Genomic DNA, 22,802 nt, shown 5'->3' on the forward strand with positions numbered 1-22,802 from the left:
GTCAAGTACGCTTTATAATCTCCCACCTCTTCCTCATTATTTCCCCTTACCCGAATATCACTTACTCCTAGCACATCCAGATGCATTCTCTTTGCTGACTCAGCCAGTTCTACCTTCTTTCTTCCATAAGCCCCATTAATATTGATAGCTCCCCATCGAATTCCATTTCGTTCGTCAAGTTGTTTCCAAGGAGTCCCTCGCCTGTCAAATGGGAGTGGGACTCCGTTACTCCCATAGGTCCGAGGCTTGCTTAAAGTGTTCTGAGCTCGGTAAATTCATGAAGCAGGATGCTGCCCTACTTGCACATAGTCCAACTGAGGATCTCTCCTCTAACGGGTTATGGACCACCGGTGAATTGTATAGTCCTAGCCGCCTGAGCACAAGGAGGGCCACGACTCAGAATATGTCCGATATGCCCACTCCCATTCCATAGCAACTGGTATCCCGACTCTCAGGACCACCTACTAGGCCACTCAGCCGTTGCCCATGGTTCACGAACTAGGACGTGACTACAGTTACCCACAAACATGAACACGCATTTTTTTGCAATGTTCTATATTTCTGCCTTTATTTTGATGGATCAGTGCATTGCATCTGAGGCTAAAGGCTTTCTTTGTCGGTTACAGTGTAGGCATTTGCACATAATATTGCGATACGGTAAATATACACATTACTGTTTTTTCACGGCTCATAATTAAATGTAGGAAATAAGAAAGTTTTCGTCCCACGGTGAGTTCGGCCTTCATCTTCGGAGCGCCTTGTATGAAACAAGATATTAATTTCTAGTTGTTGGTCGAGACTAGCTGTAATGCACGGTGCAACGATGAGTTTATAAAGGGCGGGTTTAGTTTTCAAAACGGCTGGTGAAACATGGAATTTTACAAAATTCTCCCGAAAAGTTTTCTAATACCTACTATTCGCCATTTCTTTCTGTATCATTTCGTACAGTAAAACGGAGCGTTTGAAATTGACACGCAGGCAGTGTGAATTCAAATTAAAATGCCTGGCCACGGTATTTGAGACCATATTGTTTAGTACACACCGGGCGAGTTGGCCGTGCGCGTAGAGGCGCGCGGCTGTGAGCTTGCATCCGGGAGATAGTAGGTTCGAATCCCACTATCGACAGCCCTGAAAATGGTTTTCCGTGGTTTCCCATTTTCACACCAGGCAAATGCTGGGGCTGTACCTTAATTAAGGCCACGGCCGCTTCCTTCCAACTCCTAGGCCTTTCCTATTCCATTGTCGCCATAAGACCTATCTGTGTCGGTGCGACGTAAAGCCCCTAGCAATATATATATTTAGTACATGTGAACCCACCTGGTGACCATGATCGTTAGGCGTTAAGTTTATATGGTCTTACACTATGTTTAGCCCGTTCGAGTCTCGTTGGTCGAAAAAATTCTGTCAGGGTAGGAGAGGTAGTGGCATATAATTTCTGATTACTAGATAGCATGCCAAAAGCTTGGATGCAATACCAAATCTGTTCGCAGTGTTTATGGAGTGAGGGCATATGACGTGATTCGTCCGTCGGATGGGGACATAAAGACTTAAATGGATCCCTTGATAATTTTCTATAAGAATAGGTTTGTGTACGGACCGCTATTCACCCTCTCCCTTTTTACTATCGTATATGTATATCACGTCATTCATTTCATCTCATTAACTCCTTTGATGAGGTTGACGTCAGGAAGGGCATCCGGTCATAAAACTCGCCGTGAAGACTTCACTTCATACCCGTTCCCGTAGAAAAACGGGATAAGGGGTTAGACACATTTAGCTTTGTTTGAATCTTACTTTTATTGCCGCCAAAACACACTGCTAAGATCATGACGGGTCTGATTATCCGGTCGTTGTGCTCTTTAAAACAATCAGTACGTCGCCCATTATGCTAAGGAACACCCCATTGGGTAGATGAGCGGTCCAGCGAGCTCCCACTACGTGCTTATCCCGGACTGGAAGGACGCGTGTTCCGAATTAAACAGACAAGAGCGAAGTAAAACAAACTTCCTGTCATAACAACTTTAACCTTGGCGATCAGCGAGTTAGGTTATATTCGCTCGGAGGTAATTTTAGACGAATCTCTGACGTAAGTTGCCAAGCTGCCAAACCAAAAGAGTTTTCTTCAATCAGGATGTTGTCAAGTGAAGTTCCTGCTGGAGGGAAACGACACGAACAGTGTAGATAATAGCACAAGCGTCTCGTGGCAAGCTACATAATCATAACATACAAGGTGTTTCAAAATGAATATCGGGGTTTTAAGACTTTGCAGGACTTGTGTAAATAATACATCAGGTGAAAGAGCAACTCAGTTTGTCCTGTTAGTGTTCAGTGTGAGCGCCATTCGTCGCATTGCAGATATACTGTAGAGTCGATAGCCGAGTTCGTCCCACACCTTGCTCAATGTGTCTAGAGTAATTATTGTAACAGCTGCTTCAATCATGTGTCTTACATCGGTTAGGTCAGCTGGTAGCGGAGGTACAAACACATAATCCTTGACGAATCCCCAAAAGTAAAAATCGTATGGCGTCAGATCGGGTGAACGTGGAGGCCATGGGAAACAAGCTCTGTCATCTGGCCCTTTGCGGCCAATCCACCGGTCGGGTACAGCGTCGTTTGACCAATCGCATAGTGAGTTATGGCAATGAAGCGGTGCACCATATTGCTGTCAAATAAAGTTATCTGATTCCGCTTGTTGTAATTGAAGAAACAGCCATCGTTCAAGCACATCAAGGAACAGCAATTACAGTTGCTTCATCGTAAAGGAAAGGCCGATAAACTTTCCGCTGGGATATGGCGCGCATGCATTCAATTTGCGGGAGTCACGTTACAACTGTACCATCTCGTGGGGTTTTGCTGACCCCCAGATGCGCACATTATGAGTATTACATGTCCACTTATGTGAAATCTCGATTCTTCGCTGAACACGACACGATCCACAAAATCTTCATCGTCATGCAGCAGTATATCCTTTGCAAAGTTGCCACGTAAACCTGAGCCTTAGAGCTTGTCCCAACTGTAAGCGATAAGGACGTAGTTGTATGCGTCTCCAGAACTGCTAATTCACGGCAAGCCCTCCGAACTGATTTCTTGGGGCTACGCGTGAATGACTCTCACTCGTTCAACACCTGCTTCCTTTGTTGGTCGTCCGGGACGCTTCCCTTTGCATCTACGGAAGATAACAATGGTACTTAAAACGCAGTGCACTTTGCACTGCAACTACAGATTCAGTCCGTGCAAACTGTAAAACACACGAAGTTTCTGTTCCTCAGTGGCCGTCTTTGGTAGTAGATACAGGAAGCAGTATTAGTGCACAGGTACGAACACTTGTAGAACAAACTGTTTGAGTTGCTCTATCGTTCGATGTATTATTTATAATTGTAAGTTGAATGTAATAAGTATTACAGAGCTTTAAAATCCCGATATTCATTTTGAAATGATCCGAATTTCACAGATGTAGAGAAGGCATACGATAGAATACCAAGGAGGATTGTGGGTAGGTTATTAGCTTATTAACAGACAATCAGGACATCAATGTTGATAATCGGACCGCAGTGAGAATTGATGGTGGAATGAGTTCGTCGTTCAAAGAAGTTACAGGGGTTAGACAAGGCTGTAATATTTAACCCTTGTTGTTCATGGTATTTATAGATCATTTCGTGAGTTATAAAATGGAGGGAGGGATTCCACGGGGCTCTTAGCTGAGTCTGGCATTGCTTCCACTTACTTGTGCCAGGCTCTTCACTTTCATATATCCTATCCGACCTCTCTTGGTCAAGTCTTGTTCTTTTCCGACCCCGACGGTATTAGGTTCGCGAGGCCTAGGGAGTCTTTCATTTTCACGCCCTTCGTGGCCCTTATCTTCCTTTGGTCGATACCTTCATTTTTTCCCCCTCAGATTAGTATTATATAGAGGATGGTTGCCTAGTTGCACTTCCTGTTAAAACAGTAATCACCACCTCCTCTAAATATAACAAATACTGATAGGCCTATATACACACAGTATAAGCAAAATAAATAATAACACAAAAAATTGAACTAGCATATTCTTTATTGAAACAATAATATTATCACTCTCCTTCATCGAACAGCTTATTGAGTACTTGCCTAAAACATGGCGGCTGGACTGGACTTGGCCACACTGTACATGTAGAGTCACTGTAGAATGTAATGAATGAAGCCCCATCTAGCGGCGAGGATAGGAACTGTGCCGGCTGCCGAAGCCTGTCGCACTCCTCTGGCGCAGTGATTAATGACTGCCAGATGAAATGATATTGGAGTGTGTTGTTGGAATGAAAGATGACAGGGAAAACTGGAGTAGCCGGAGAAAAACCCGTTCTGCCTCCATTTTGTCCAGAACAAATCTTACATGGAGTAACCAGGATTTGAACCACGGAACCCAGCGGTGAGAGGTCAGTGCGTTGCTGCCTGAGTCACGGAGGCTGAGAAGAAGATAATACTAAGGAGAACATTGGTACGCGTTAAAGATGATCTACAATACAGAAGACGCTTGGGACCAATTAATTATAAATGGAAATAACTACAAAGGGCGATATAACAGTGACTTTTTCGCAAACTGAGAAGAGTATAGTCGCTTTATCAAAAAGAATATTGCTTTCTCCAGAGAATGAATTTCAACAGACTCGTGAGTAAACGTTTCATCTATTGTAGAGAACAGAGGAGACTTAGAAACTAACCAAAAAAATACCATATAACGTGCTATAAAACTCTAAAGCTTTCTAAGAAAAGCAGCAGTGTTTTTGGATCAAGAAGAGAGAGAGAGAGAGAGAGAGAGAGCGCTAGGATGAAAGAAACTGTGGGTAGAGTTGAAATGAACTCATAGGAACTAAGTAATATGTGTATGTATGTTGGGTATTCAGCCCGAAGGCTAGTTGTATCCTCAACAGGTCCACCTTTAGCTATCATAGATGGCCTAGGTGTCACTGAAGAGGTGTACTAGGGAAATGCGGGATGAGGTAGTTTGCTGTTGCTTTCCTCACTGAGCCAGAAGTTGCTATTGCATATCAGTCTGGCAAGCCCACTGAAATGCATGCACCAACCGACCCTATGAGCGATATTTTCACACCATTCATAGCAGGGACTGGCTGCATAAGGAATGGTACTACTAGCATCACTCATACCTCAGCCACTTTCATATTGTCAAAGCCAAGGATAAGGCAGGCAGGTCAGTGAAAGTAACAAATTTATTCTAGCCCAAACCAGAAGACATAGTGCACTGTAGACACTGCATCTTGCCATCAAAGGCATAATAATAATAATAATAATAAAAATAAAAAAATTAAATGTCGTATGGCTTTTAGTACTGGGATATCCCAGGACGGGTTCGGCTCGCCAGATGCAGGTCTTTCTGTTCGACTCCCGTAGGCAACCTGCGCGTCGTGATGAGGATGAAATGATGATGAAGACAACACATACACCCAGCCCCCGTGCCATTGGAATTAATCAATTAAGGTTAAAATCCCCGACCTGGCCTGGAATCGAACCCGGGACCCTCTGAACCGAAGGCCAGTACGCTGACCGTTCAGCCAACGAGTCGGACATAATAATAATAATAATAATAATAATAATAATAATAATAATAATAATAATAGTACACTATATGCCAGCGGCCATAGCCGCGTTGAAACACTGGATCCCGTGAGATCCCCGAAGTTAAGCAACATTGGGCGTGGTCAAGATTTGGAGGGGTTGCTACGCGCTGTTGGTAGGGGTAAGGTAATGGAGGAGCGGAAAGGAACAGGCCATCCTACCGTACGTAAACTCCGGCTCAGGCACACCTCTGCGGAGGTTCGGACCTGCCTTCGGGCAGAACACGCTCTTACCTTACCCTTACTGTGTGATAGTTTAACATATTCAGGAAGGAAAACATTCTGCCCTATAGCGCTATTGCAGATACTGCAGATACTCATGTATTTTCAAGATACATACTTTTTATTCTGAGAATAGATATTGACGACGAAACACTGAAAACTTTCAAACCTTTATTTTTCGCAGAAGTAAGATGTATGGCTCAATGTGGTTTGCTTTCAAACTCACGAAAGAAATGATCCTGTTAACATTACATTAACTTACTTTTCTCTCTGCTCAGAGTTCTTTCATTATTAACGCTGCCTTGCAGAATTCGTGTTTCTTAGAGATTTTCTTTTCGGTTGGAGTGGTGTGGGAGAGCGAATCTCCTCTCAGCTCGCAGGGATGTGTTGTATTAGAATGGCAGATTTGTACAAGATTGGAGGAAGGCCTAGAGTCCAGCGTGGCGCCCGCTTCAGGCGAAAGGAATGCTGATGACCTGCTTAATGGATAATCTCGCTGACCTCAGACTGTGTCCAACGTTACGATGAGCAAATATCCACACATCGCATCTGAACACTATCTGGAGAGATGAGTGAGGGTACCGTCAGAAGAGAAGGAAGGAAAGACTACTTGATCAAGGGAGGGAGGTTGGTTGGTTGGTTTAGGAGCCTGGATGTATTCTACCACCCACAACCACAGGCACCCAGTGTAAAATAACAGCCGTGGTATCCCCTGCCTGTCGTAAGAGGCGGCTAAAGAGGAACGCAGGGACTCTTAACATAGGTGTGCGGGTTGGTGACCACGGGGCCCTCAGCTGAGTCCTGGCATTGCTTTCACTTACTTGTACCAGGCTCCTATCTTCCATCAATCCTATCGGACCTCCCTTGGTCAACTCTTGTTCTTTGCAGTCCCCGACGGTATTAGAGCACTCGAGGGCTAGGGAGTTTTTCCATGTTCACGCCCGTCGTGGCCCTTGTCTTCCTCTGGCCGATATCTTCATTTTTCGAAGTGCCGTGTCCCTTCCATTTTTTCTCTCTCATTAGTGTTATATAGAGGATCGTTGACTAGTTGTACTTCCTCTTTAAACAATAATCACCACCACCACCTCTGCCGAGTTCGAACCGCGATCGAGAAAGGGAACTGCAACCATGGGGAAGTGACGGTTAACAGATGTGTGGCATAAACACGGGTAAGCCATACTAGACATAACTCAGGTATCGTAGTTTCGTCTGACGTACTGGAAGTCTCAAACATACACGTTGAGCAGTGTCTTGGATGTGACGTAGAGCATTGATTTCTAGGAACAGTGTTACTCCGTCCCAGGTGTTGCACGGCATGAATCAGCCAGCCACTCATGTAGGTCAGGGAGTCGGCTATCCGAGTAGTTCCGTATAAGGTGCCCTAGTGTGACTTTAGTGTCTAGTGTCTCTCCCAGCCGTGAGTATCTAGTTACTCTCAGAATACGTTTCATATACTTACATAGTATAAGACCTAAAATACCTTCTTGGTTTGTAACCTATATACCTTTTATTTTAACCCTTTCCGTACTGTAACCCAGCCACCTGTCATTATCGCTTATCTGTAGTTTCTACAGCAGCCAGACAGCGCGTGCGCTGTGCAAGCCTAGTTTGTTACTCTATGGACGTTTGAAGACAGCTGTGTATCTTGATTGCAGTGCCATTTGATCTTAGCACGACAGAGTCACAGTTTGGATGCAAATTAACGTCCATATCGCCCGGTAAGTGTCCGGATATTTTTTCTCGATAGTTCAAGAGTCCAGAGATTAGTTGTGTATAATATTATTACGTTTATAGTAGACTGGTACTCAGAATAACCCGCCGGACTGAGTGGCTCAGAAGATTGAGGCGCTAGCCTTCTGATCCCAACTTGGCAGGTTCGATCCTGGCTCAGTGCTCAGATACCCTCAGCCTTGTGTCGGTGGATTTATGTCACATAAAAAGAACTGCGGCGCTAAATTCCGGCACCTCGGCGTCTCCGAAAACCGTAAAGTAGTTAGTGGGACATAAAGTCAATAACATTATTATTATTATTATTATTATTATTATTATTATTATTATTATTATTATTATTATTATTATTATTATTATTATTCGAACGTACCATCTCCTGAAAGCAAACTAACAGTTACTTGACCGGAAATACGTAGCCACCTTGCTTGTTACTATAAAACATTAGACTAAATAATAATAATAATAATAATAATAACTCGTTAGTCCTGTTTGTTGGTCGGAACCGAGATTATATGGCATGTTTTACGGCCGGACACCCTTCCTGACGCTCATGAAGATGAAATGATAGTGGGATGTAAAAGAATCAAGAACATTAACTACGTTTATGGCTTTCGGAGGTGCCGGAATTTTGTCGCACAGGAGTTCTTTTATGTGATGGTAAACCTACCCATACGAGGCTGACGTATTTGATCACCTTCAAATACCACCGGAATGAGCCAGGATCGAACCTGCTAAGACACAGTTACTGTAGGCAGCAAAATCTCTGCCATGTGGCGCAGTCACCAGATAGCAGCACTCTGTAGCGAACGAGTAGGTCGTATTCATTCGCTTGGAATCCGCCGTTATCAAGTTCGCGTGACGTGAAGTGCAGTTCCTCCTCATTCATGGGGACTTGAACTCCTGAACATATCGCACCTTCGGAGGGAGAGTGCCACAAGTGCAAAAATAATACTTCTAAGATAATTGCAATGTAAGATTTAAATAGGTCTAGTAAATTGTGTTAATATATTTTTATATGCAGTATGCCATATATGCTTTTGCTGGTGAGATGTAGTGTTTACAGTGCACTATATCTTCTGGTATAGGCTAGAATAAATTTGTTACTTTGACCTGTCTCAGTCTCATTCTTGGCTTTGACATTATGAAAGTGACCGAGGTATGAACGATGCTAGTAATACCATTTCTTATACAGCCAGTCCCTGTTATGAATGGTGTGAAAATATCGCTCATTGGGTCGGTTGGTGCATGCATTTCAATGGGCTTGGCAGACTGACATGTAATAGCAACTTCTGGCTCTGCGAGGAAAGCAACGGGAAACTACCTCGCTCCTCATTTCCGTAGTATGCCTCTTCAGTGACGCCTAGGCTGTCTATGATAGCTGTTGGTGGAACTGTGAAGAATCAAACCAGCCTTCGGGCTGAATACCCAACACACATACACAGTACCGATCCCAGGCAATTGAAAAAAAGATGACCAGGAAAGTAGTAATCCAGTGTTGTAGCAATTTACTGAAGGTACTACATTGAGATGTTTAATGGATCGTTTTGACTATACGAACGGAAGGGAACATGGATCGCGAATGTGTTGATGAAAACCAGACGCGTTTAAAATTGAGACCAGTTGGATGTGATCCAGTGGTATTTTTGTGTGTGGAGTGTGGAGTAATGTTGAGATTGCGCTGAAGGAACAGCTCGTAACTCATCCTGCTGTGATTTGTATTGCTTGTGTAATTTGTTAGGGAAATTTTGAGAAAACATTACATTTGAAGGTAAATTCAAAAAAACAAGGAAGCTTTTCACAAATCATCATAAGAATGTGTTAATATTGGAAAACGTAGTTAAAAATTGCAGTTAGTTGATTGGACAAAGGCCACGTTATTTTACATTAATTTTGTTTATTTTTGGAACAGAAGGCTACTTAATGATGATAAAAGTACATCTTGGTTTGTGAGGGGTTAGTGGTTCGTTATCTCCCAATCTGAGCTGAGAAAACTCTTCTCTGTTTAGTTATTCATAGCCATGAAAGGAATCCAACTCTGAATAGGCAGTGGTCATTGTAACGGTAAATACGAGATAATTATTTTCTCGTAACAAAATTCAAAGTAAAGCCATACCCAAACGGGCAATTATCTAAACATATAAAATAAGAGTTATGTCTGTACATTGCTCAGAATTTAAAAAGGAATGGCATTTCTGTATCGGTCGTGTCGACCTAACAAGGACTTACACTTTTCAATTTTTCGTTGTCTGTCTGTCTGGGCATCACGGGAAAATGGCAGAAGAGAATTTAATGAAATTCAGTATGTGAAGTCGGGGAATGAGGCACTAAAATATAGGCTATAAATAATTGTATTCACGCTGATTGAAATGGTAGTTTAGGAGAAGGCCTAAAATTTAATTCTTAAATATTTGTTATTAGTGGTCCTGTATAAATACTACATAATTAAAGTTATATATAATTAAATTTCCGATCATGTATGTCTTATACATTTTTACCGCACCGACTGTGATAACAGAGATATTCATCAATTTCGATTTTTAATGCCGGCCCCTTATGAAGGCCGAACCACGAGAATGGGTGAGCAGAATTTAATGAAAATCGGTATGTTAAGTCTGGGAGTAAGATACTATAGTCTAGGCTATAAATAATGTTTATTCACCCTAGATGAAATGGTAGTTTAAGGGAAGGTGTCTGAACCTATGTTATTGGTCCTACCGAAAAGTATTACATAATAAAAGTTATAGAGAAAGCAATTTCCGATCTTTGATGTCTTATACAGTTTTACCATACCGACTATGTTAATAGAATTTTGAATTTAGACTTTTGTTGCTTAGTTCATATCAACATTGACCATTGCTAATATCGAAAGATTGTTTAAACGTGTTAACTAGCAATGATCTTCGACATTTCTTAAGAACCCCCTGTGGGTGGGGGACGCAGACGAAGAATTTACCCACGGTATCCCCTGCCTGTCGTAAGGGGCGACCAAGGGCTGACTGTATTAGAACCATGAAACTACTTGTGATTAGTACCACCACGCGGGGAACACCATGGGTCGCTTTTACTTGTGCGTAGTACCACTATGTTGGGTACCAAATAGGTTTGTGATCAGTAGCACTATATGAGCGATACCATGGGATGAGGGAACCCATGGTTCTGGCTTGTCTATGATTAGTACCCACTATTTGACGAACACCACGGGATAATACGAGTCCCTGTTGTTAGTACCCTTATGTGAGGAACACCATAGGTTTGCGTTGCCTATAAATGGCGCCGCAATGTGCGAAACAGCTTAGGTCTGTAATACATGTGCGAATTTCATTACCTGTGAGTAGTACCGCGAGTCTGCGCTACTCTTGATTAGTACCGCAACATGACAAACACCATGGTTGCACTTTCCTAGCGATAAGTACCATTGTGAGGGGCCACTGACTTGGATTTTGGAACCCTTTTGACTACAAGTATCATTGATTCAGTATTGTGGTCAGTAATTCTATTGTTTTACGCCAGCTTCTGTGCATGTGAGGCACTGTGGGTCGGTTCTACTGATCATTTTAAATTCATATCCATCCATCCATCCATCCATCCATCCATCCATCCATCCATCCATCCATCCATCCATCCATCCATCCATCCATCCATCCATCCATCCATCCATCCATCCATCCATCCATCCATCCATCCATCCATCCATCCATCCATCCATCCATCCATCCATCCATCCATCCATCCATCCATCCATCCATCCATCCATCCATCCATCCATCCATCCATCCATCCATCCATCCATCCATCCATCCATCCATCCATCCATCCATCCATCCATCCATCCATCCATCCATCCATCCATCCATCCATCCATCCATCCATCCATCCATCCATCCATCCATCCATCCATCCATCCATCCATCCATCCATCCATCCATCCATCCATCCATCCATCCATCCATCCATCCATCCATCCATCCATCCATCCATCCATCCATCCATCCATCCATCCATCCATCCATCCATCCATCCATCCATCCATCCATCCATCCATCCATCCATCCATCCATCCATCCATCCATCCATCCATCCATCCATCCATCCATCCATCCATCCATCCATCCATCCATCCATCCATCCATCCATCCATCCATCCATCCATCCATCCATCCATCCATCCATCCATCCATCCATCCATCCATCCATCCATCCATCCATCCATCCATCCATCCATCCATCCATCCATCCATCCATCCATCCATCCATCCATCCATCCATCCATCCATCCATCCATCCATCCATCCATCCATCCATCCATCCATCCATCCATCCATCCATCCATCCATCCATCCATCCATCCATCCATCCATCCATCCATCCATCCATCCATCCATCCATCCATCCATCCATCCATCCATCCATCCATCCATCCATCCATCCATCCATCCATCCATCCATCCATCCATCCATCCATCCATCCATCCATCCATCCATCCATCCATCCATCCATCCATCCATCCATCCATCCATCCATCCATCCATCCATCCATCCATCCATCCATCCATCCATCCATCCATCCATCCATCCATCCATCCATCCATCCATCCATCCATCCATCCATCCATCCATCCATCCATCCATCCATCCATCCATCCATCCATCCATCCATCCATCCATCCATCCATCCATCCATCCATCCATCCATCCATCCATCCATCCATCCATCCATCCATCCATCCATCCATCCATCCATCCATCCATCCATCCATCCATCCATCCATCTCACGTTTTGAATTGTCGTCAGTGGATATTTTGGGACTTATAATTTGCCATTTCATTTCGTACCATTAGGGGCTGATGACCTAGATGTTAGGCCCCTTTAAACAACAAGCATCATCATTTCTTAAGATGTAAAACCGCGTGGTCATCAGTCCATATCAGCAAGGAAAATCGTGAAAAGATGATAAAAAATAAGAAATCATAAAGGAACGATCGCTTGATGAATAAGAGAAGAGGGACTCATGAAAGAAGGAAGGATTCCCTTTATATTAAATGCCCTAATATCGCAGAGTTGGAAGGAAATTAAATGTGAAGGCCTACAATATCGAAAGCTCAAAAAACTGTTCGACGCATTGTTGTGATGTGATTTGTCTCTTCTGCTGCCACTCGTCGCCGATAGATGGGATTTCTGCTGCGTCCCGAGTAAAACAGCCTGCCTGAATATTAACGGAATGTAGCTTGGGAGTTGCACATTCTATATGATAGTCCTGTGAACGGCGGATGCTGCAGCTAGTACATTAATAATAATAATAATAATAATAATAATAATAATAATAATAATAATAATAATAATAATATTGTGACGGTTACCGTGTGCAGGTATGTTGATTTTATGTGATCAAGGGTGCGTGTGCGTCAGTCTCGACGTTCCGTTTTGTTCTACTAAACCGGATCGCTCTTGGGCTGAGTTTGACGGTAAACATCAGATGTGGCACCAGAAATATTTTACATGTATACATGGGACGCCTCCTCTTCCAGGTTTGAACCTATGAAGGTTCTTTCCAAGAATGGAAGGTAAAGGCTACCACTCTTCTTAATCTCGGCACTAAGTGATCGACTCTATGCTTGGCCGCCCGCGACCCCAAGAATTAACGCGGTTAGCCTACTCACTTTTGGTGTAGGCTGAGTGAACCTCACCACACACATAACTAATTTTCCACTTCTTGACGAGCGTAACCCAGCCCCTCCTTCCTCTAGAATAACAGCTTTCGGAGAATGAAGATAACATAAGGTGAAGGCCTTAACAAAAGAATACTTGTGGAATGCAACAGAGGAGGAGTTGATCAACTTGGACCGGACAAGAAAGTGATGGTCGTAAATCCTTGTTCCTGAGGGCCAAAAGTCGTTAAAGGACAAGACCGGTGTTGACATTCACGTCCGCCCGGGCATTGTACTACAGAACCCTTCATACCCATACTTTCTGGAATCATAAAACCAGAATACGGTTATAAATCTGTGATCCATGGGCTTCTATAGGAAGAGTTTCCCTTCGCTCAAAGGTCAGCAGCGTCGAAGTAAAACTGGTGTAGTGTAGGCTTTGTTAGGCATTTACGGTTTATAGAAAACTGCGTAGGGTAGCTACTGGAATGTTGGCGCAGTTCCCGAGTACAGTTTGCTATTACAATCCTTCGTCCCGGTCACGAATCGAATGCGGGGCCCCGATGACTGAAAGCCAAGGCGCACGCTGTCCTCGTTTTAGAACCCTAGTCTCTAAAGGAAGGTGTCCGGGCTAATGCATTTTTGAAATGAGAGCCACTTCCAATTCGTATTCTGCGTCAAAGTACAGTCAGTGCTTGCTTTTAGGCGTGATAACTTATTATCCCCGAAGATAATAATGTATATATAGTACTATGCCTATTCTAAATGTGAAGATGTTTTTGAGTTTTGCTTGTACTTCTGGCGTTATCACGTTTTCCACAATCGTGCTTGATTTAGTGCGTGTAGATGACCGTTTTATTTGGACCTTACACAAAACAGTCCAGGGCTTCCTAAACGAAGCGAACGCAGCACTTTATTCTACTTGTTTCTCATACCACTACTCTTTAGAGGAATTTGAATGAGAAATTACAGTACATATTCCTTCAAACTTTATTGAAAGACTTTGACGTCAGTCACCACATTCTATTTCAAAATTGCTTTAGACTAATCGTGCGAACTTTCCCATTCGTCATTAAACATGGATTTTTCCCCTTTTCGCTCCTGAACTAGCCATGACAATACACCTACTGTCGCGTAGCTGTGAGCTACTGTCAACTGAAACTGTTATTAACGTTTAAATGACACCTTGACGTTGACGGAACACTGATATTATTTCCTTCCTCCCTGACTTGCTATTAATAAATTCATGTCCTGATTCCGAGGTGGTGCAACTCTTTACAGGCATACTCCCAAAGGTGGTGAACTGTATGTACTTACTGAACCGCATACCAGCCCTCTCGCCGATCTTATATTTCTGACAGTCCCGGGAGTCGAATCTGCGCCCCCGAGGATGGCAACTAATAGCGTTAACCGGTACCGGTACATTACGGATCTGGACCCATGACTTGACTTGATGCTTTAACTCAACATCGTAACCTCTTGTGAAGGAATATCCATAGAAAAAATACACTATTATTAGTGGTTAGATATTTAATTTTTCTCGGGAGAGATGAGATAACAATTGCTTCGGAAGAGTTGGAAAGCCTTTTTGCTTTTAATTAGACGTATTTGGGCCCGTTGAACTGCATGCAATTGCGATTTAGCTCAAGCTCTAAGTAAATTAGAATTAGCACGCCGGGCTGAATCGATCCCGGCTGTGATGTGCGGTGGTGTTTGCAAGTGCTCAAATACGCCAAACCTCATATCGGTAGATTTACTGGCACCTAAATAGAACACATGCGAGAGAAAATTCCGACGTCTCCGAAACCATAAAAGTAGTTAGTGGGGCCTAAACAAATAGCATTGTTAATATTATTAATTTGCATTTTAAATTAATTTAAAAACACGGTATGCACGTTGACGTTTTGAAATTTACTTGTTTTCCGTATTCAGCTTACATCATGACTATGGCCCGGATGTTTATGACATGTCATTCATATCATTTTTGCCCTTAGGACAGTGTTTGAACTCCAATATCTCATGATGACACAATTTTAATTTTTTTTCCTTCTTCCTCTTCTCTTCCCAAAATCTCTTCATCCTTTGGTTGTGCTCCTGTTTCCTTTGTTCTGTCCTCAATGTTACTGTCTTCTCATTTACTATAAATTTTGTATTCCTAATTTTGTTTTTGAATTCTTTTCTGTCTCCTATCGCTTGCCTTTTGATCTCCACCTGCCTAAAGTCTTCCTCTATTTCATGATGCCAATTTGTGTCTTGCTTGAACTGCTTACTACATCAAAGATTTGCTCTGTAAGTCTGTTGTTGTCCATTCTCTCTGTATGTCCCCGTAGAAAGTTAGTCTGCGTTTCCTGATCATGTCTGTGAGTCTGTCATTGTGCTTTGTACAGCTCTTCGGTAGGTCGTTTCATCCACATGCATCTCTGTGTATTGGTCCAAATATTTTCTGAGAATTTTGCGTTCTATTTTTTCTGTCTCTATGATGCCTGATGCTCCAATTGTGGTCTTTTCTGATGCATACAATGCTTCTGGTAATACGACTGTTTTGTAATGTCTAAGTTTGGCCTGTCTTGATATGCTTTTATTATAATGTGACTATGTGAGTTTGTATGCTTTCTGGAGTGTTTCCGTTCGTTCTATGTTAGACGCCTTGTCTGATCATCCTGTTTGTACACTAGTGTCCAGAAGTTAAGCATAAGTTAACGAGTAAGCAGGACAACAGGAAATAGACCGCAAATCGCACGACATATGCACCTATCAACCGTACGTGTTCGCTCTGTATAGGAAAGGAGTGTTCCCTGCTTCGAATAGCGGCGTAACCACAAGGTAAACACAGCCAGTGCCTGCACCCCATATTCCCTCAGTCGTGTTTGCCCTGTTATAGTATGCGGAGTGTAGCCTCGTGGTGAACGTGACAAAATAATGGCACAACGACGCCATTTGGACCCCGTTTTGCAGGGTAGAATACTCGGCCGCCTGGAAGCAGGCCACACACAGACCGAAGTCGCCGTATCCTTCCTTGAATGTGCCACAAAGTGTCATTTCCAGGCTTTGGAGACTGTTTCGAAACACAGGAAATGTCAGTCGTAGGCCAATACCAGTTCGACCAAGGGTAGCCACCCCACAGCAGGACCGATATCTGGCCATAACCGCCCGACGAAATCGGAGTGCACCTGCAGGACAATATGTCGGCGGAGCTTGCAGCGGTCTCAGGGGTTGCCGTTTCCCGGCAAACTGTGTACCGGAGGCTCAGAACAGCAGGGCTGTTTGCCCGACGTCCAGCGGTGTGCGTCCCGTTCACTCCAGCACAGAGACGAGCTCGTTTAGTGTGGAGCCGTCAACATCGAAACTGGACCCTGAATGAATGAAGGCATGTGCTCTTCACAGATGAATTCCGCTTAAGTTTGCAGAACGTTTCCCGTCGCACATTAATCTGGAGATAATCGGGTAGCCGATACTACCACAGAAACATCGTGGAACGGGACCAGTATGGTGGTGGTGGCGTCATGGTGTGGAGCGGCATCATGTCGAATGGCTGTACGGACCTGCACATCTTCATGGGTGGTTCGAGGAACACTGTTTACGCTCGGAGATACAGGGATGAGGTACTAAGACCACATGTTCGACTCTTCAGAGGTGCGGTTGGTCCAGACTTCCTCTTAATGGACAATAATACCCGACCGCACCGCGTGCTCTGGTGGATGAATTTCTAGTTGGGGAAGACATTCATCGCATAGCCTGGTCAGCGAGGTCTGCGGATCTGAATCCTGTAGAGTGTAGAACATGCCTGGGATGCATAGGGGAGGCGAATTGCGTCCCGTCAGCCTCCATGAAGGACCCTCCAAGACCGTCGCATTGCCCTTTTGGAGGAATGGGATCGACTGCCACAAGAAGTCTTGGACCATCTGATAGAGAGCATGCCACGTCGCTGCGAAGCATGTGTGGCCGTTAGGGGTAACCATACACCCTATTAACAGCATATTTTGCTGAGGAAGACATTGCCAAGTTTTGTTAGTTGCCAAAGCCGTTCCTTAGCTATCAGAACCTTTCTGACACTTTTTTTTTTTTTTTTTTTGACAAGTTGTGTGATATGTGTGTGATTCAGCTTCCGTTTGTTCAGCAATCCGTCTGACATTCCTATCAGGCGGTATGGCCTCGTTTGGTGATTATGCTTAACCTTTGGACACTAGTGCATGTATTCCCCTAAATATTTAAATGTTTCGAGTCTCCTAACGGATCCAGATACAGTATGCATGGTGTGCACATTGTTGTTCTGTCGTTCCATGTATTGGGTTCTTCTCGTAGGATATCTGTAGACCTGTTTTGGCGGGTATTTCATGCAAGCGTTCCAATGTTTCCTTTGCCTCCTGTGTATTATTGCTGAGTATGGCTATGTTATTTGCAAATGCCAGACATATTTTTGTTTTTATTTCACGTGTTCTCACCAGCTGTATTCCTTTAACATGTTCCTTCCACTGCTTGATAATTTTGTCTAACGCCATGTTGAACAAGATTGGTGAGAGCCCGTCTCCTTGTCGGACACCTGTGTGTATCTGGAAGGGTTTCGAAACTTATCCCATGATCTTGATCTTGGAGGTGGTGTCTGTAAGCGTCTGTTTTTCTGTCAATGCCATATTCTTCCAGTACGTCAAAGAGCGTCTGTCTATGGAATCGTACGCATTTTTAAAGTCCTTAAAGGTAACTACAGTGTTTCGTGTTTGTCTGACTTTCAAAAGTGCTCTCCCTTTTCTGAAGCCTGCCTGGTATTCCCGTATTTGTGGATCTGTTTGTGGTTCTAGTCTGTTAGAGGACTGGTACTAGCGAAATACCTCTGTAATTATTTGGATCTGACTTATCACGTTTTTTATGTAATGGATGGATTAATGTACATTTCCATTCCTCTGGCACTTTCCCTGTGACCCAAATTTCTGTGAAAATCTTATGGATTTTGTTGGTGATCTCGGCGATAATACAATCCTCTCCTGTTGCTCTGTTACTTTTCATTTGCTTTTATGATTTCCTGTATCTCTTTTGTTGTGGGTGGATTAGAATCGGGGTTGGATGTAGTTTTTAGGAATGTTTGTTTTTCTATTGGTTTCTGGCAATTAAGAAGTTTATCACAGTAATGTTTGAGAATTTTACAGTTTTCTTTCGTGTTTGTTTCCATAGAAAATACAACTTAAGCATGATTTTATCTACGGTGACTAAAATTATGCAATTTTCGCGCCTCATATAAAGTCATATTTTGTATTTTTTTAACGTTTTTGTCATTTCCCGGTAATTTTTCATGTTATGGTCTTATTTTCCCGTGAATTTTCGTATTTTGTCATATGTTTATCTTTTTTATTCCATTTTTGCATACCTGCTTGCACTCGTCTCATCTCCTAATTGTTGTCTGTAATTTCTTACGATTATCTTTCCTAGAAATTGGGAATTGGGAGGGTAAGCTGTATAGAAAGAGACAGATGTGTAGAAAGCGGCAGGAAGGTGAGTCTCAATTGAACTGTATAAAGATTTGACGTATTTCAGATTTGCCTCAATAACATCCTGCGATGTTGAGCGGTCTTTTCCCCGTTACAAGTCAATGTTGCGTGAGAATAGAAGATCTGTCCTATGTGCAAACTTTAAAATATATGTAATTTGCTACTGTAATTCTTTCTGATCGCCCATCATTACCGGGCGAGTTGGCCGTGCGCGTAGAGGCGCGCGGCTGTGAGCTTGCATCCGGGAGATAGTAGGTTCGAATCCCACTATCGGCAGCCCTGAAGATGGTTTTCCGTGGTTTCCCATTTTCACAACAGGCAAATGCTGGGGCTGTTCCTTAATTAAGGCCACGGCCGCTTCCTTCCAACTCCTAGGCCTTTCCTATCCCATCGTCGCCATAAGACCTATCTGTGTCGGTGCGACGTAAAGCCCCTAGGAAAAAAAATGTGGCATTTATTTCATTTTGTGCAGAGTGGAGAGTTACCTCTGGATTGAGTAATTAAATAAATTCAAAATAACGTATAATTAAAAAAATATTATTACTTACGCCTGTTCAGTACTATTGAATGTACTGGATTTTAAAAGTATATTTTCAATATCATTTTCATTATCATGATCCGGGGGCTGAGAAAGACTGCTGAAACACGCGAGTAGCAAAATGGGATGAATAAGTTGTGGTGAACTGTCTCGTCCGTTGAGATAGATGGCCAACTTCGTGCAGTCAGGCGTTATACCAAACATGGCGATGGCTACAGTTAGTTACTGGAGCGAGAACTTGTATTTCGCCAACTGCGGTCGTTCTGCACAACTGAGGAGTACCTGTCTGCTTATTTAGCCGAAGTGCTGCTTTCTTCTATTCCCATCGAGCGTGTTGGCCGTGCGCAGCTGTGAGCTTGCATTCGAGATAGTGGGTTCGAACCCCACTGTCGGTAGCCCTGAAGATGGTTCTCTGTGGTTTCCCTTTTTCACACCAGGCGAATGCTAGGCCTGTACCTTAAGTAAACCCACGGTTGCTTTCTCCCCACTGCTAGCCCTTCCTTACCCCATCGTCAAGATAAAAAAAAAACTAACTGTATCAGTGCAACGTAAAGCAAATTGAAAAAATAAAATAAAAACTTATTTCCCCAAAGTTCTTTCAACTTCTCGCTGAAAACTGCGTTCTTCTATGCAGGTTTTGCTTTAGGTTTGTCTGCAAATTGATGATTGTCGACTAGTGTCTTCTTTTCTTTCTTAGTCACGTCCTAGTTCGTGAACCATGGGCAACGGCTGAGTGGCCTAGTAAGTGGTCCTGAGAGTCGGAATACCAGTTGCTATGGAGTGGGAGTGGGCATCTCGGACATATTCTGAGTCATGGCCCTCCTTGTGCTCAGGCGGCTAGGACTATACAATTCACCGGTGGTCCATAACCCGTTAGAGGATAAATCCTCACTTGGACTATGTGCAAGTAGGGCAGCATCCTGCTTCATGAATTTACCGAGCTCAGAACATTTTAAGCAAGCCTCGGACCTATGGGAGTAACGGAGTCCCACTCCCATTTGACAGGCGAGGGACTCCTTGGAAACAACTTGGCGAACGAAATGGAATTCGATGGGGAGCTATCAATATTAATGGGGTTTATGGAGGAAAGAAAGTAGAACTGGCTGAGTCAGCAAAGAGGATGCATCTGGATGTGCTAGGAGTAAGTGATATTCGGATAAGGGGAGATAACGAGGAAGAGATAGGAGATTATAAAGTGTACTTGGCGGGTGTTAGAAAGGGAAGGGCAGAGTCTGGGGTAGGGTTCTTTATCAGGAATACCATTGAACGCAACATAGTTTCTGTTAGGCACGTAAATGAACGAATGATGTGGGTAGATTTGTCGGTTGGAAGGATTAGGACTAGAATTGTCTCCGTGTATTCACCATGTGAGGGTGCAGATGAGGATGAAGTTGACAAGTTTTATGAAGCATTGAGTGACATCGTGGTCAGGGTCAACAGCAAGGATAGAATAGTGCTAATGGGCGATTTCAATGCGAGAATTGGGAATAGAACTGAAGGATACGAAAGGGTGACGGGTAAATGTGGGGAAGATATAGAAGCTTATGGGAATGGGAAGCGTTTGCTGGACTTCTGTGCTAGTATGAGTTTAGCTGTTACGAAAACATTCTTCAAGCATAAGGCCATTCACCGCTACACATGGGAATTTAGGGGTACCAGATCCATAATAGACTATATCTTAACAGACTTTGAATTCAGGAAATCTGTTAGGAATGTACGAGTTTTTCGCGGATTTTTCGATGATACAGACCACTATCTGATCTGTAGTGAACTAAGTATCTCTAGGCCTAGGGTAGAGAGAGTGAAATCTGTCTGCAAACGAATAAGGGTAGAAAATCTCCAGGACGAGGAAATTAGACAGAAGTACATGGATATGATTAGCGAGAAGTTTCGAACAGTAGACAGTAAACAGGTTCAGGATATAGAAAGTAAATGGGTGGCATACAGGGATGCTGTAGTAGAAACAGCAAGGGAATGCCTAGGAACAACTGTGTGTAAAGATGGAAAAAGGCGAACATCTTGGTGGAATGATGAAGTGAGAGCAGCTTGTAAACGTAAAAAGAAGGCTTATCAGAAATGGCTCCAAACAAGGGCCGAGGCAGACAGGGATTTGTACGTAGATGAAAGAAACAGAGCAAAACAAATAGTCGTTGAATAAAAAAGAAGTTGTTGGAAGAGTTTGGTAATAAGCTGGAAAGGCTAGGTCAAGCAGCAGGGAAACCTTTCTGGACAGTAATAAAGAATCTTAGGAAGGGAGGGAAAAAGGAAATGAACAGTGTTTCGAGTAATTCAGGTGAACTCATAATAGACCCTAGGGAATCACTGGAGAGGTGGAGGGAATATTTTGAACATCTTCTCAACGTAAAAGGAAATCTTCCTAGTGGTGTTGCAAACAGCCAAGCTCATGGGGAGGAGGAAAATTATGTTGGTGAAATTACGCGTGAGGAAGTGGAAAGGATGATAAATAAACTCCATTTTCATAAAGCAGCTGGACTAGATGAAATTAGACGTGGAATAGTGAAGTATAGTGGGAAGGCAGGGATGAAATTGCTTCATAGAGTAGTAAAATTAGCATGGAGTGTCGGTTAGGTACCTTCAGATTGGACAAAAGCAGTAATTGTACCTATCTATAAGCAAGGGAACAGGAAGGATTGCAACAACTATCGAGGTATCTCATTGATTAGTATACCAGGCAAAGTATTCACTGGCATCTTGGAAGGGAGGGTGCGATCAGTCGTTGAGAGGAAGTTGGATGAAAACCAGTGTGGTTTCAGACCACAGAGAGGCTGTCAGGATCAGATTTTCAGTATGCGCCAGGTAATTGAAAAATGCTACGTGAGGAATAGGCGGTTGTGTTTATGTTTCGTAGATCTAGAGAAAGCATATGACGGGGTACCGAGGGAAAAGATGTTCGCTATACTGGGGGACTATGGAATTAAAGGTAGATTATTAAAATCAATCAAAGGTATTTATGTTGACAATTGGGCTTCAGTGAGAATTGATGGTAGAATGAGTTCTTGGTTCAGGGTACTTACAGGAGTTAGAAAAGGCTGTAATCTTTCGCCTTTGTTGTTCGTAGTTTACATGAATCATCTGCTGAAAGGTATAATGGAAGAGAGGGATTCAGTTAGGTGGAAATGTAGTAAGCAGTTTGGCCTATGCTGAGGACTTGGTCTTATTGGCAGATTGTGCCGAAAGCTTGCAGTCTAATATCTTGGAACTTGAAAGTAGGTGCAATGAGTATGGTATGAAAATTAGCCTTTTGCAAAGACCAAACTGATGTCAGTAAGTTAGAAATTCAATAGAATTGAATGTCAGATTGGTGATACAAAGCTGGAACAGGTAGATAATTTCAAGTATTTAGGTTGTGTGTTCTCCCAGGATGGTAATATAGTGAGAGAGATTGAATCAAGTTGTAGTAAAGCTAATGCAGTGAGCTCGCAGTGTCGATCAACAGTATTCTGTAAGAAGGAAGTCAGCTCCCAGACGAAACTATCTTTACATCGGTCTGTTTTCAGACCAGCTTTGCTTTACGGGAGCGAAAGCTGGGTGGACTCAGGATATCTTCTTCATAAGTT

General features: G+C 43.1%; 1 protein-coding gene across 11 annotated transcripts in view; it reads left to right on the forward strand.

The window, feature by feature from the left end:
* capt (adenylyl cyclase-associated protein 1) overlaps positions 1–22,802 on the forward strand; it is an 861,909-nt gene that overhangs the window by 445,458 nt on the left and 393,649 nt on the right. The window contains exon 1 of one of the 11 annotated variants that reach the window (XR_010861166.2): positions 7,455–7,546. The exons of the other annotated variants lie outside the window; for them this stretch is intronic. The gene's annotated coding sequence lies outside the window, so the exon portion shown is untranslated. Of the gene's footprint in view, positions 1–7,454; positions 7,547–22,802 lie in introns of those variants that run through there. 11 annotated transcript variants of the gene reach the window in all.

The sequence above is a fragment of the Anabrus simplex genome, chromosome 10, assembly GCF_040414725.1.
Source record: "Anabrus simplex isolate iqAnaSimp1 chromosome 10, ASM4041472v1, whole genome shotgun sequence".
Classification (NCBI taxonomy): Eukaryota; Metazoa; Arthropoda; class Insecta; order Orthoptera; family Tettigoniidae; genus Anabrus; species Anabrus simplex.